This window comes from Bos taurus, chromosome 7 (assembly GCF_002263795.3).
Source record: "Bos taurus isolate L1 Dominette 01449 registration number 42190680 breed Hereford chromosome 7, ARS-UCD2.0, whole genome shotgun sequence".
NCBI lineage: Eukaryota > Metazoa > Chordata > Mammalia > Artiodactyla > Bovidae > Bos > Bos taurus.
The window spans coordinates 71,429,181-71,441,605 of record NC_037334.1 but is presented as its reverse complement, the minus strand read 5'-3'; the positions used below and the strand labels follow the sequence as shown (position 1 = coordinate 71,441,605).

General features: G+C 38.6%; 1 long non-coding RNA gene across 1 annotated transcript in view; it reads left to right on the top strand.

The window, feature by feature from the left end:
* The first annotated feature begins 1,082 nt into the window (after nt 1–1,082).
* Nucleotides 1,083–12,425, top strand: part of LOC132345784 (uncharacterized) — a 97,551-nt gene continuing 86,208 nt past the window's right edge. Inside the window, exon 1 of the long non-coding RNA XR_009495335.1 lies at nt 1,083–1,476. This is a non-coding gene — a long non-coding RNA (uncharacterized lncRNA). The remainder of the gene's footprint in view (nt 1,477–12,425) is intronic.

Below are 12,425 nucleotides of genomic sequence, written 5' to 3'. Positions count from 1 at the left end.
ATGGTGGCCTCATAGAATGAGTTTGGAAGTTCACCTTCCTCTGCAATTTTCTGGAAGAGTTTGAGTAGGACAGGTGTTAGCTCTTCTCTAAATTTTTGGTAGAATTCAGCTGTGAAGCCGTCTGGACCTGGGCTTTTGTTTGCTGGAAGATTTCTGATTACAGTTTTGATTTCCATGCTTGTGATCGGTCTGTTAAGATTTTCTATTTCTTCCTGGTTCAATTTTGGAAAGTTGTACTTTTCTAAGAATTTGTCCATTTCTTCGAAGTTGTCCATTTTATTGGCATGTGGTTGCTGATAGTAGTCTCTTATGATCCTTTGTATTTCTGTGTTGTCTGTTGTGATTTCTCCATTTTCATTTCTAATTTTGTTGATTTGATTCTTCTCCCTTTTTTTTCTTGATGAGTTTGGCTAGTGGTTTGTCTATTTTATTTATGTTCTCAAAGAACCAGCTTTTGGCTTTGTTGATTTTTGCTATGGTCTCCTTTGTTTCTTTTTCATTTACTTCTGCACTAATTTTTATGATTTCTTTCCTTCTACTAACACTGGTGTTCTTCATTTCTCCTTTTTCTAGTTGCTTTAGGTGTAGAGTTAGGTTATTTATTTGATTTTTCTCTTGTTTCTTGAGGTAAGCTTGTATTGCTATGAACTTTCCCCTTGCTGCTGCTGCTGCTGCTAAGTCGCTTCAGTCGTGTCTGACTCTGTGTGACCCCATAGACGGCAGCCCACCAGGCTCCGCTGTCCCTGGGATTCTCCAGGCACGAACACTGGAGTGGGTTGCCATTTCCTTCTCCAGTGCGTGAAAGTGAAAAGTGAAAAGGAAGTCGCTCAGTCGTGTCTGACTCTTTGCGACCCCATGGACTGCAACCTACCAGGCTACTCTGTCTATGGGATTTTCCAGGCAAGAGTACTGAAGTGGGGTGCCATCGACTTCTCTGGAACCTTCCCTTTAGCACTGCTTTTACTGAATCTCATAGGTTTTGGGTTGTTGTGTTTTCATTTTCGTTCATTTCTATGCATATTTTGATTTCTCTTTTGATTTATTCTGTGATTTGTTGATTGTTCAGAAGTGTGTTGTTTAGCCTCCATATGTTTGTATTTTTAATAGTTTTTTTTTTTCCTGTAGTTGACATCTAATTTTACTGCATTGTAATCAGAAAAGAGGCTTGAAACGATTTCAAATTTTTGGAATTTACCAAGGCTAGATTTATGGCCCAGGATGTGATCTATCCTGGAGAAGGTTCCATGAGCACTTGAGAAAAAGGTGTAATTCATTGTTTTGGGGTGAAATGTCATATAGATATCAATTACGTCTAACTGGTCCATTGTATCATTTAAAGTTTGTGTTTCCTTGCTAATTTTCCAACATAGCACTGTAAAGGAAGCTCACAGATTCATCGGATGTTCAACTGAAGCCAACAGTAAATGACTTCAAGACTAGAGGAAACACTGGCTCTACTGGATTTCTTGAGAGATGGTATGTCATTCTCCAGAAGGGTTCCTCCTGAAGGGATTTTCAAGGAATGTTGACTATCATCTAGTTGTGATTTTTTCATCTAATCATGCTTTATGCACTGATTTTAGAACCCAAATGTTGAGTAAGATTTGATTCCTTTAAATTCACTTTGCTTAGAATTTTCTGGCATGCTTCAACAGTGGCTCGGCTGGTAAAGAATCCACCTGCAATTTGGGAGACGGGTTCAATTCCTGGGTTGGGAAGATCCCCTGGAGAAGGAAAAGGCTACCCTCTCCTGTATTCTGGTCTAGAGAATTCCATGGACTATATAGTCCATGGGGTTGCAAAGAGTTAGACACAACTGAGTGGCTTTCGCTTTTGCTTTCAACATACCACTTTTTCCAAACAATTCTCCCTTATCCCTCATCTGTGCTGAATTTCTAGTTTCTTAAAATTTGCATAACATTTCCCTCCATCTCCCTGATGTATCTTCACTTACAGGAATTTGTGCTCATATCAGGCTCCCTTGTGGCTCAGCTGGTAAAGAATCTGCTCGCAATGCAGGAGACCTGGGTTTTTTCCTTGGGTTGGGAAGATCCCCTGGGAGAAGGGAAAGGCTACCCACTCCAGTATTCTGGCCTGGAGAATTCCATGGACTATATAGTCCATGGGGTAGCGAAGAGTCAGACTGTGTGACTCACACAACTGTGTGAGTTTCACTTTCACTTTTCAGGCTCCCTTACAGGAGCTCCTTAGGATTGGAATCTACATATCTTTGAATCCTTCGATAGAGATGGATGAATAGATGTATGTATGATGGATGGATAGACTGATGAATTTATAGATTCAGAGAAAAATCAAATGGGAATAGCCAAAGCAAAGAGAACCTGTTTACACTAAGGTGAAGCTTGATACACAAATTCGACTCAGATGGACAAGTGACTTCATACCCTAGCATATAGCTGGTTTTCTTAGCTGACTTAAAATAAGGCCAGGCATTTGGCACCCCTTTAAATTACTGGTGCTTGGATATGTCTTTATTATAACAGGTTCTCAAAGAACTCTTCCCTGCACCTCCCAGTCTAAATGAGTTCCCATCTCCTCTCTTGTATGCTATCATAGCATCCTCTTTTTTTTTTTTTTTCTTCATAGCAATTGTCATAGTTTGAAACTGTATTTGTATTTTTTTACTTTTTGTCTAATATCTTTTGTACCCTACTGGATGACATTACACTCAAGAAAGGTAGGATTCATGTCTGTTTTCCTAACCCTAGTGATTTAGTGTCTAGCTCAATGCCTAACATATACTACTATGGTTAACAATGTTTGCTATTGATTGACTGTGTATTGTGTGTCAGACACTGTTCAAAAGTGTTTTACACAAATCATCTCCTTTCATCTTCATAGCAACTCTATGAGCAGAAACTATTACTATTCCCATTTATATATGAGGAAACTAAGATACAGCAAAGCTAACCTCCCCAGAGTCTCATAGCTAGGAAGTGGCAGAGTTGAGATTTAAACCCAGCCATGCTGGTCCCAAAGTCAGAACCAGTCACTAAATATTTATTGGGTAAATGAATGAACCATGATAAATATTCCTATATATGGTGGGACTTTGGGATTCAGAACTGGGAGAACATTTATACATTTTCTGGCCTGACCCTGTGGAAATGTCTCCTACAGCAACTCTGAGAAGTAGTTCTCCAGATCCTTCTGAAATGCTCTGGTACTGGGGACTCACTAACTTTTCCAGTGGGGCAACTCTAACTATTGGGATGTTCTTCCTTACACAAAGCTGAGATTCACTTCTGTGGAACTTCTACCTGTGGATATTTGTTCTGCCCTAAGTAATTTAAAAGAGTTTTAGTCCCTCCCACATAGCTCGGATAGGAATTTTGAATTAGATGACAGCTTCTGACCCAGAAATAGCTCCAGCTTCTCCCCAAACCATAGGGTATTCAGTACTGGTATCTCTATTAAACTGTGGTGTTCATGTATGGACACAAGGCTTCCAGTGCATGCCAAGTGCAGGGTGGGATTATTCATCTTTTGTATTTCTGGGGATTGGTGTGTTGCTTGTTGAACTGAAATTGGGTGATTTCATAGCAGTAATAAAAATCTCTTTATTTTATAGTTGAAAAATTACCAAACAGTTTTATATGTTCAATTTCAGTTGATTTTCTCTGCAATGTGATACTTTATTTCTGTTTTATTTTGAATCAAAGGTTTAAGGATATTAGTGCTACAAAGAGTGTGAGAGGTACTCTGAGGTCGAAAGAGAATGAGTGGCTTACCTAATGTCAAGCTAGTAATGAAATTAAGATTCCTTTTAAAATTATACTTTTTGGAAGCTTTGTCCTTCTTATCATGATCTTTCATAAACCTGGTGTATTTCCCCTCTTTTGGTTCTTTTCAACATGTTAATTATGGTCAAAATTGTATTGGCGATGAACGTCCTTTAACTGGAGCTGTGGGAACTGATAATTAGAGGAATTTGGCACAGGGATGTTGTGCCCACACAGTTGTGACATCTACTGAATATTAGTCTAAATGTTTCCTCAGGCAATGTAATGTCTAGGCTTATACTTCTGTGTCACCCACAGACTGCATAGGCATCAGGTAGAATTTCAGCCATAAAACTTTGAAGAGTTCTACCAACCAAATCATTTCTGAGTATAGCAATACTACTTCAGTAGGATCCAAGATCTTTACTTTCAAGACTGAAACACTGCTGGAAACACACAACTTTCAACACTGATTACCAACTCCATGTGGGAACTTCCCAAGACCATTTGTCCAAATCCTACTCATTTTTCATGCCTCCCTCAACTTCTATCTGCTCTGACTAGTCTTTCTCAATCCTCTGAACTAGAGTGAAACTTTCTCTCCCATGTACCACCCTAGTCTTTGTATCACTCCAATGAAAGGTATCCAAGTCTGCCTTATATTGTGTATGTTTTCCTGTTTCATTCAGCAATCAGTATTGAGTTTTATTTTTGCCCTCCATTTATTATTATTGTTAGCCATGTGCCAAGCCAAGAACATTAGTTGTCCTGCCTTTTTTCCCTTTATTTCATTTACTCCTTGCAGTGACCCTATGAGATAAATGTTTAGGACACCATGATATTATAGATGAGGAAACTGAAGTTTGGACACTGTCATTTTCCTAAGATTTCATAGTAAGTTTATGCTAGAGATTAGTTTTTGAGTTCTTAAAGGACAGGAACAGAGTTATGATTCTTTATTCCTCCCAGTCCCCAGCATAGTGTTTTGTATACAGTAGGTGTTTAATGACTTTTCTTTCTGTTGCTTATTGCACAGACCCAGAAACCATCACAGCATGTGGTACCACAGAATCAAAGCCAGGTGGATATGTAAGGCATTGGATGAGGTGAAATCAATCCTGACATTTGCACTGAGATATTATGATAGGAACTCTCTGCTACTTTTCAACACGTGACCACAGGAGACACTGAAAATAAAGGGCAGTAGTCTACAGTTTTGATTTCAGTCTTGGGTGGAATAAAAGGCAGAAAATTCTTACTATCTTACTATCTTACTATTCTGACTATCTTACTAGTTAGTCCAAAAATCCTTTCTAAGAAGAGATTCACCTTGGTAAGGAAAAAAAAAGTAACCTTGACAAGTCCTCTTACAATAGAAGCTGGATATATAGTATAACTGTGCCTGAACAAAGAGGAAGGGCATATTTGTTGCTCTGGGAAGGGAGTAGGACATACGAGACAGAGACAGAGAAGGGGTAGTAGAACCAGCAAGATAGTGAATCAGCTGTGCTGGGTTGGGCATGATATAACTATGCTCCATAACTGTGTGATGTCTAGTCAATTCTTGGAAGCTAGCAAATGATTTGTACAGTTTTCTCTTGGAAAATGGGGGAAAGACTGTGCCTTGGGACATGAGAGTAGAATGGTAGCAGTGAATCAAACAATAAGATTCTCAGCATCAGGAAACAGCCAAGATCTCGAGGATGGTTTAAGGCTGAGGAACTGGGAGTTCAAGGCAATGTCACTGAGATCTCAAAAGTTTTTGGGTCAAGCGTCTGTCATTTGGTAATGTAGCCACAAGTGGTCACATGACTAATTTGAATTCAATTGGACAAAGTGTAAACAGACAGTTTTCAAGGACTAACCAGGCACTGTGCCAGACTGGACATCTTCTGTGGACTAACAGGAAGAAATTGTAAAATTGACCTCTGGGAGTGCTTCCCTCAGTTGTTCTGCTGAGAATTCTCTCTCAGTTCTGCTGGTTACTCATTGGTTCCTAAGATAATTAACCCAGATTATTCTTCTAAGAGAAAGGACCTCAGTCTGGGAGCTTTCTGTCCCTCACTTTTCCCCATCAAAATGTGTCCTTTAGAAGCTAAAGGACTTCTTTGAGAGTGTTCTAAGCTTAGACTTGGGGGACCTATGACAAAATCTCTGCCCCAGAGCTTTCTAGCTGTTTGACTCAGGGCAAAGCATTTCACTCTGGGGAGTTGTATTCACTTTAACTCGTCTCTCTATAATGATTTTTACCTATCTGTCACCCCATACACTGTGAGGGTATGCGAGCAGCGTTATCTTGTCTGTATCTTTAGCCCACCTTATATATAGTGCTTGATGGTCAGTAATATTTGTTGTAGAAATGAATTAATGAATGAGCACATAAGTCCTTGCTACTTCAGTGACGCTTGAGTGAGCTAATGAATATGAAAGAAGTTTTAAAGAACCCCATTACTTGCTTGTTTATTAGAAATCTCATAACAGATAGCTGCCACATTGGAAATACTAAAGTTAAACCATTTTATTTAAGGCAATAATATTTGAAAGTTAGCTTTATGGGTTACCTCTGCTGGGGGGCTACTTGTGTCTATGCATGTGGATTTAGGGGAAAAGTATATTTTAGGAAAGGAATTTAATTAACGCAGTAATTAGGGACAGCAGTGATGGGCATATGGAAAAAGAGATTTTTGGACAAGGAGCAGGCTTTCTTGGTTTCTTCAAACAGGAAATAAAATCTGCCAGCTCCAATTGTCTCCACAAATGCCATTACTATAGCATCTTTTCTAAGACTCCTGGAAAAATGCAGTACAGTTGTGACAGGCTATGTCTTTAACTCACTCTCCATTTAAAATGAAGCAAAAGAAGCCCCAAACAAATGACCAAGCCACATAGTGACTGTGGGAATTAGCGATCATCATGGGCTGTGAACCATACAAATTACGTTTTTTCTTTGGGTTTCATACAAAAAAACTTCTCACATTTCAAACTGTGACTGTTTTGCACAAGTGATTTTTTTTTTTTTTTCCTGGAGCACCATGAATGATTTATGATATTCTAATGCCGCATCCCACAAGATTACATAAAGAGAGAGAAAAACAAGAGATTGAGCCAAAGTTTATAAAAAGAATTTTTTTAAAAAGTAGATTTCATCTTGGCTTCAGTCAGATAACATTTTTTACTCACTGAAAGTGCTTGCTCATTTCAAAGTGCACCCTATTTATGCAAGGATCCCCCCACCGATTTCCTCTCACTGTGACCAGCACACTACCATCAACTTTATGTTTGGTTCCCAGCACTGTCCTGTAATGTCCATTTGCCTCCATTCCTCCCTTTCTTCCCCAAAGTGAACTTAGAAGTTGGACTGTATAAAAAGCCTCATTAGGTTGGTTGATGATTCGACAAAAACACTGATGGGAATAATATCTACCCGGCTTGTCACTTCCTTAATTTTGAGCTAATAGAATTTCAGAGTTTGCAGGGGACTGGGACCATCTATTTCTACCTGTTATGTGACAGATAAAGAAACTGATGACAAGAGAGCTGAAGTGACTTACCTGAGGCCACACAGTGAGAGGAGCTCAAGCAGAGAGATGGTGTAATTCAACCTCAGGGTAGTGTGGTCTGTGCATATTGACCAAAAACTCTTATCTCCTTATTCAAGTTGTAACATTGGATATTACTTTTAAACTACAGGGAATTTGGAATTCCTGTTGCTGACTAGCTTGTGAAGCCAGAGTCAGACTAGGGAAGGTGAAAAGGCTTGTGTTGAGGGTTGGGTAGCAGGCTGGGTGGGGTGGGATGGCTCACCAGAGTGGACAGAAGTGGCCAGATCATGGGGATGAGAGCTTGTTTGAAACCTGAGGTCTGGTCAGTGGGTCTCTATACAGTATCCGATTTCAGGGGTAGGTGTAAGATGATCACCTGCAGTTGAGACCAATGTGAGGAGCTAAGGTATGAGAGAGGGCAAGACAGTTGAAATGAGTGGTCAGAGTGTGGGCTATGATGGAGTACTGGGGCCACCAGGTGGGACAAAGGCCAACCATTGACTTATGGGAGTAGGATTGAATCATAAAAAGTTTAAAGTCAAAGACAGAACAGTGGGTGGACTATGACTCCACATATACATAAATCTGTCTAGACCACTGGAATGGAGGGTACCATACATATATTTTCCTGGTTAAGAGCATGGATTTATGAGTCGAAAATCCTGATCTGCTTTTTAACTCTGCCTATTATCAGCTGTATGGTTCAGGGCAAGTCACTTAGCCCCTCTATGCCTTAGTTTTCCCAATAATAGAATAAAACCTACTTTATCAATTTGCTGTTCTAAGATAATGTGTGTAAGACACATAGCACAGTGTCTGGCACATAGTAAAAGTATAAAAAATGGTTGCTATGTATTTTTAAGACATGTTTTTTGAAATAAAATAAACCTGGAGTTGAAACCTAGCTCTGTCACTTGTTAGCTGTGTGCTCTTGGGCAAGGCACAAATTCTCTGAGCCTCAGTTTCCAACCTATAAAATGGGGATAATAATTTGCCACATTGTGGGGATGTTGTAAAAATCAGGTGAGGTAAGATAAGTGGCTCAGCCCAGTGGATTCAAAGAAGGGTAGTTCTAGGGAACTGGAAGCAGCAGGATGAAGTTAAAATGTCAGGTGACAGAGGCAGAGAAATGAAAGGAAGCATGCTCATAAAAATGTTGACAGTGATTTTTATTTTCTTCTTTGTTAGCATCTGTGCTACTTAAAAAAAATTGTGTTTACAGTTAGCCTGTTTTATTGAAAAAGAAAAGAATGGCTAGTAAATAGAAAACTTCAAATCAACAAAACTAAAAGCTACTGCTTGCTTTACAATGTTCTAGTGCTAATATGAAGTAGATAAAGCCAAAGAAAGATAAGTTTAGGCTGCAACAGATATAGGCTTATGTCTAGAGAGTCCTCTCTTAGGTGGAAACCACTGTAGCTGTTTTGGATCAAAATAGCCTCTTTTTTTTTTTTTTCCCAAATCACCTTATCAAGTTAAGTATTTAGAGGTTGTAGACATGATCATAGACAGTAGCAGAGAGATCCTGACTTTTAGTCAATTTGTGTACTGAACTGCAGAATTTTAGAACTGGAAATAATTTCAACCTTGCCAAGAGGCAAGTTTTTGATGACTTTCTCCCTGTCCTAGGCCTTAAGAGGGGTCTAAGAACCCTCTGAGGAGGCTGCTGCAGTGGTATTGCTGCCAAATGATGCTTAATCTCCATCACTCATTTTAATTTTGAACTCTGAACTGCATCACCCTCATTCCAGTAACATCACCTTCTCTCAAAGATGCAGTTTGTTTAGAACAAAGAAATGAATTCAACTTTGCAGGATGGAAAAATATTATACAGAAATTATTAGAGAATAGTGTATTGCATTTCTATACACTAATTATGAATTATCTGGAAGAGAAATTTTTTTAAAATCCCATTTACAATTGCACCAAAAAGAACAAAGCACCTAGGAAAAAACCTGACCAAAAATGTAAAAGACTTATATTCTAAACACTGTAAGACACTGATGAAAGAAACTGAAGATTATACAAACAAATGGAAAGATACATCATGCTCATGGATTGGAGGAATTAATATTGTTACAGTGGCCATACCATCCAGGGAAATCTACAAATTCAGTGCAATCCTTATCAAAATACCAAAAATATTTTGCACAGAACTATGCCAAGTAATTAAAAAATCTGTATAGAAACACAAAAGACCCTGCATGCCAAAGCAATCTTGAGAAAGAACATAGCTAGAGGTATCATGCTCCCTGATTTCAAACTATGCAACAAAGCTACAATAATCAAAATATAATGGTACTGGCACAAAAACAGACGCAGTGATCAATGGAACAGAATAGAGAGCCCAGAAATAAACCCATGCTTATATGGGCAGTTAATTCACAACAAAGGTGATAAAAATAAACAGTGGGGAAAATACAACCTCTTTAATAAGTGGTGCTGAGAAAACTGGACTGCTACATGCAAAAGAAGCAAACTGAGCTACTTTCTCACGCCACAAAAAAAATAACCTCAAAATGAATTAAAGACTTAAACAAAAGACCCCAAACCATAAAATTTCTAAAAGAAAACATAAGCAGGCTGTTCTTTGATATCAGTCATAGCAATATTGTTTTGGATCTGTCTCCTCAGGCAAGGGAAATGAAAACAAAAATAAGCAAATGGGACTACATCAAACTAAAAAGCTTTTGCACAGTGAAGGAAATGGTCAACAAAATAAAAAGGCAGCTTACTGAACGGGAAAAGATATTTGCAAAAGATATGTCTGATAAGGGGTTAATATCCAAAATATATAAACAGCTTATGCAACTGAATTGGAGAAGGCAGTGGCACCCCACTCCAGTACTGTTGCCTGGAAAATCCCATGGACGGAGGAGCCTGGTGGGCTGCAGTCCTTGGGGTCACTAAGGGTCGGACATGACTGAGTGACTTCACTTTCACGCATTGGAGAAGGAAATGGCAACCCACTCCAGTGTTCTTGCCTGGAGAATCCCAGGGACGAAGAAACCTGGTGGGCTGCCGTCCCTGGGGTCGCACAGAGTTGGACACGACTGAAGCAACTTAGCAGCAGCAGCAGCATGCAACTGAATACCAAAACAAACAACCTGATTTAAAAACGGGCAGAGCAACAGAACATACATTATTTCAAAGAAGAGATACTGATGGCCAACAGATTCATGAAAAGATGCTTAGCATCACTAATCATAAAGGGAAATGCAAATCAAAACCACAATGAGATATAATTTTACATCTGTTAGAATGGTTATCATTGAAAAGATCATAAATAACAAGAGTGGGTGAGGATGTGGAGAAAAGAGAAACTTTGTGTGGTATTGTTGATTGGTGCAATCACTATGGAAAACAGTATGAAGGTTCCTCAAAAAATTAAAAATACTGAACTATCATATGATCCAGCAGTTTCACTTCTGGGTATTTACCTGATGAAAACACAAACACTAATTTAAAAAGATATATGCATGTCAATGTTCATAGCAGAATTATTTACAATAGCCAAGATATGCAAGTAACCTTTGTGTTCATCATAGATGAATGGATATATACCCACATATATATATATGTATGCACACAATGGAATGTTATTTGACCATCAAAAAGAAATCTCGCTATTCACTACTAATGGATAAATCTAGAGGGTATTATGCTAAGTGAAAAAAAGTTAGAGAAAGACAAATACTAAGTGATCTCACTTATATGTGGACTATAAAAAACAAAACAAACAATACAAAATGAAAACAGACTCAGAAACAGAGAAAAAATGGGTGGTGTTGCAGAGGAGAGGGATGTGGGAGAGGAGAAATAGGTGAAGGGGACTAAGAGGTACAAACCTCTAGTTTTAAAATAAAAAAGCCACAGGGATGTAATATGCATAAAGAATAAAGCATATGGTCAAAAATATGGTAATAAATTTGAATGGGGCAGATAGTTAGACTTGTGATCATTTCATAATGTATGCAAATATCAAATTAACATGTAGTATACTTGAAACTAACAAAATCGTATGTCAACAATATTTCAATTAAAAAAAAGAATGTAGTTTGTCCAGCATGCTTATGTTTGTACCATTTGGAAGATCTCTGAAGGTCAAAAAATCATCTTTTAATGCTCAACATCACTCATTATCAGAGAAATGCAAATCAAAACCACTATGAGATACCATTTCACACCAGTCAGAATGGCTGCAATCCAAAAGTCTACAAATAATAAATGCTGGAGAGGGTGTGGAGAAAAGGGAACCCTCTTACACTGTTGGTGGGAATGCAAACTAGTACAGCCACTATGGAGAACAGTGTGGAGATTCCTTAAAAAACTGGAAATAGAACTGCCTTATGATCCAGCAATCCCACTGCTGGGCATACACACTGAGGAAACCAGAAGGGAAAGAGACACGTGTACCCCAGTGTTCATCGCAGCACTGTTTATAATAGCCAGGACATGGAAACAACCTAGATGTCCAAAAAAAAAATCATCTTTTAAAAAAAGTCCCAGTTTTTCCCTTAGAGGGGAGATTCATTCATATATTCATATAATCTTTCCTTCAACAAATATCTGATGAGAGTTTATATGCCAGAGACAGAACTAAACAAACAAACAGACATAAAGAAAGAATGAAAAGAAAAAGCACAGCTAAAGGAAAAAAGATTTTATCTAAAATTAGTATAGAAAAAAGGCACTAGACAACGAATTAGGAAATACTGCTATTTTGGTCACAGATATTCTATAAATAACTGTGAGATTTTAGGCAAGTCGCTTCTCCTTCTTTGGGACTCAAATTTTCATCAGTGAAAATGAGGAGTTTGGCAAGTTGCCTCAGTTGGAATGATCCATTGAGCTCTCCTCTTAGGAGAATAGACAGAGATGAAGAGCTAATTTCCTCTGGGGTTCACACTAAACCATTCCTTATTATTTCTTTTCTCTTTCTTGTCAGCAGAGGGAAGTTCCAGTTAGGGTGCTCCAGCGAGACTAAGGTGGAGGGATTTCCCTCTTGCACTGATAAAACTGGTAGGTAGCCCTGGCTGCCTCACCTGGTTTTCAGACTGATATCAAGACTGGAAGGAAAGCAGTTGAACTGGGAGTTTTCAGTGCTGGCAGCAAGAAACCTAGCTGAGTGGGTGCCAGA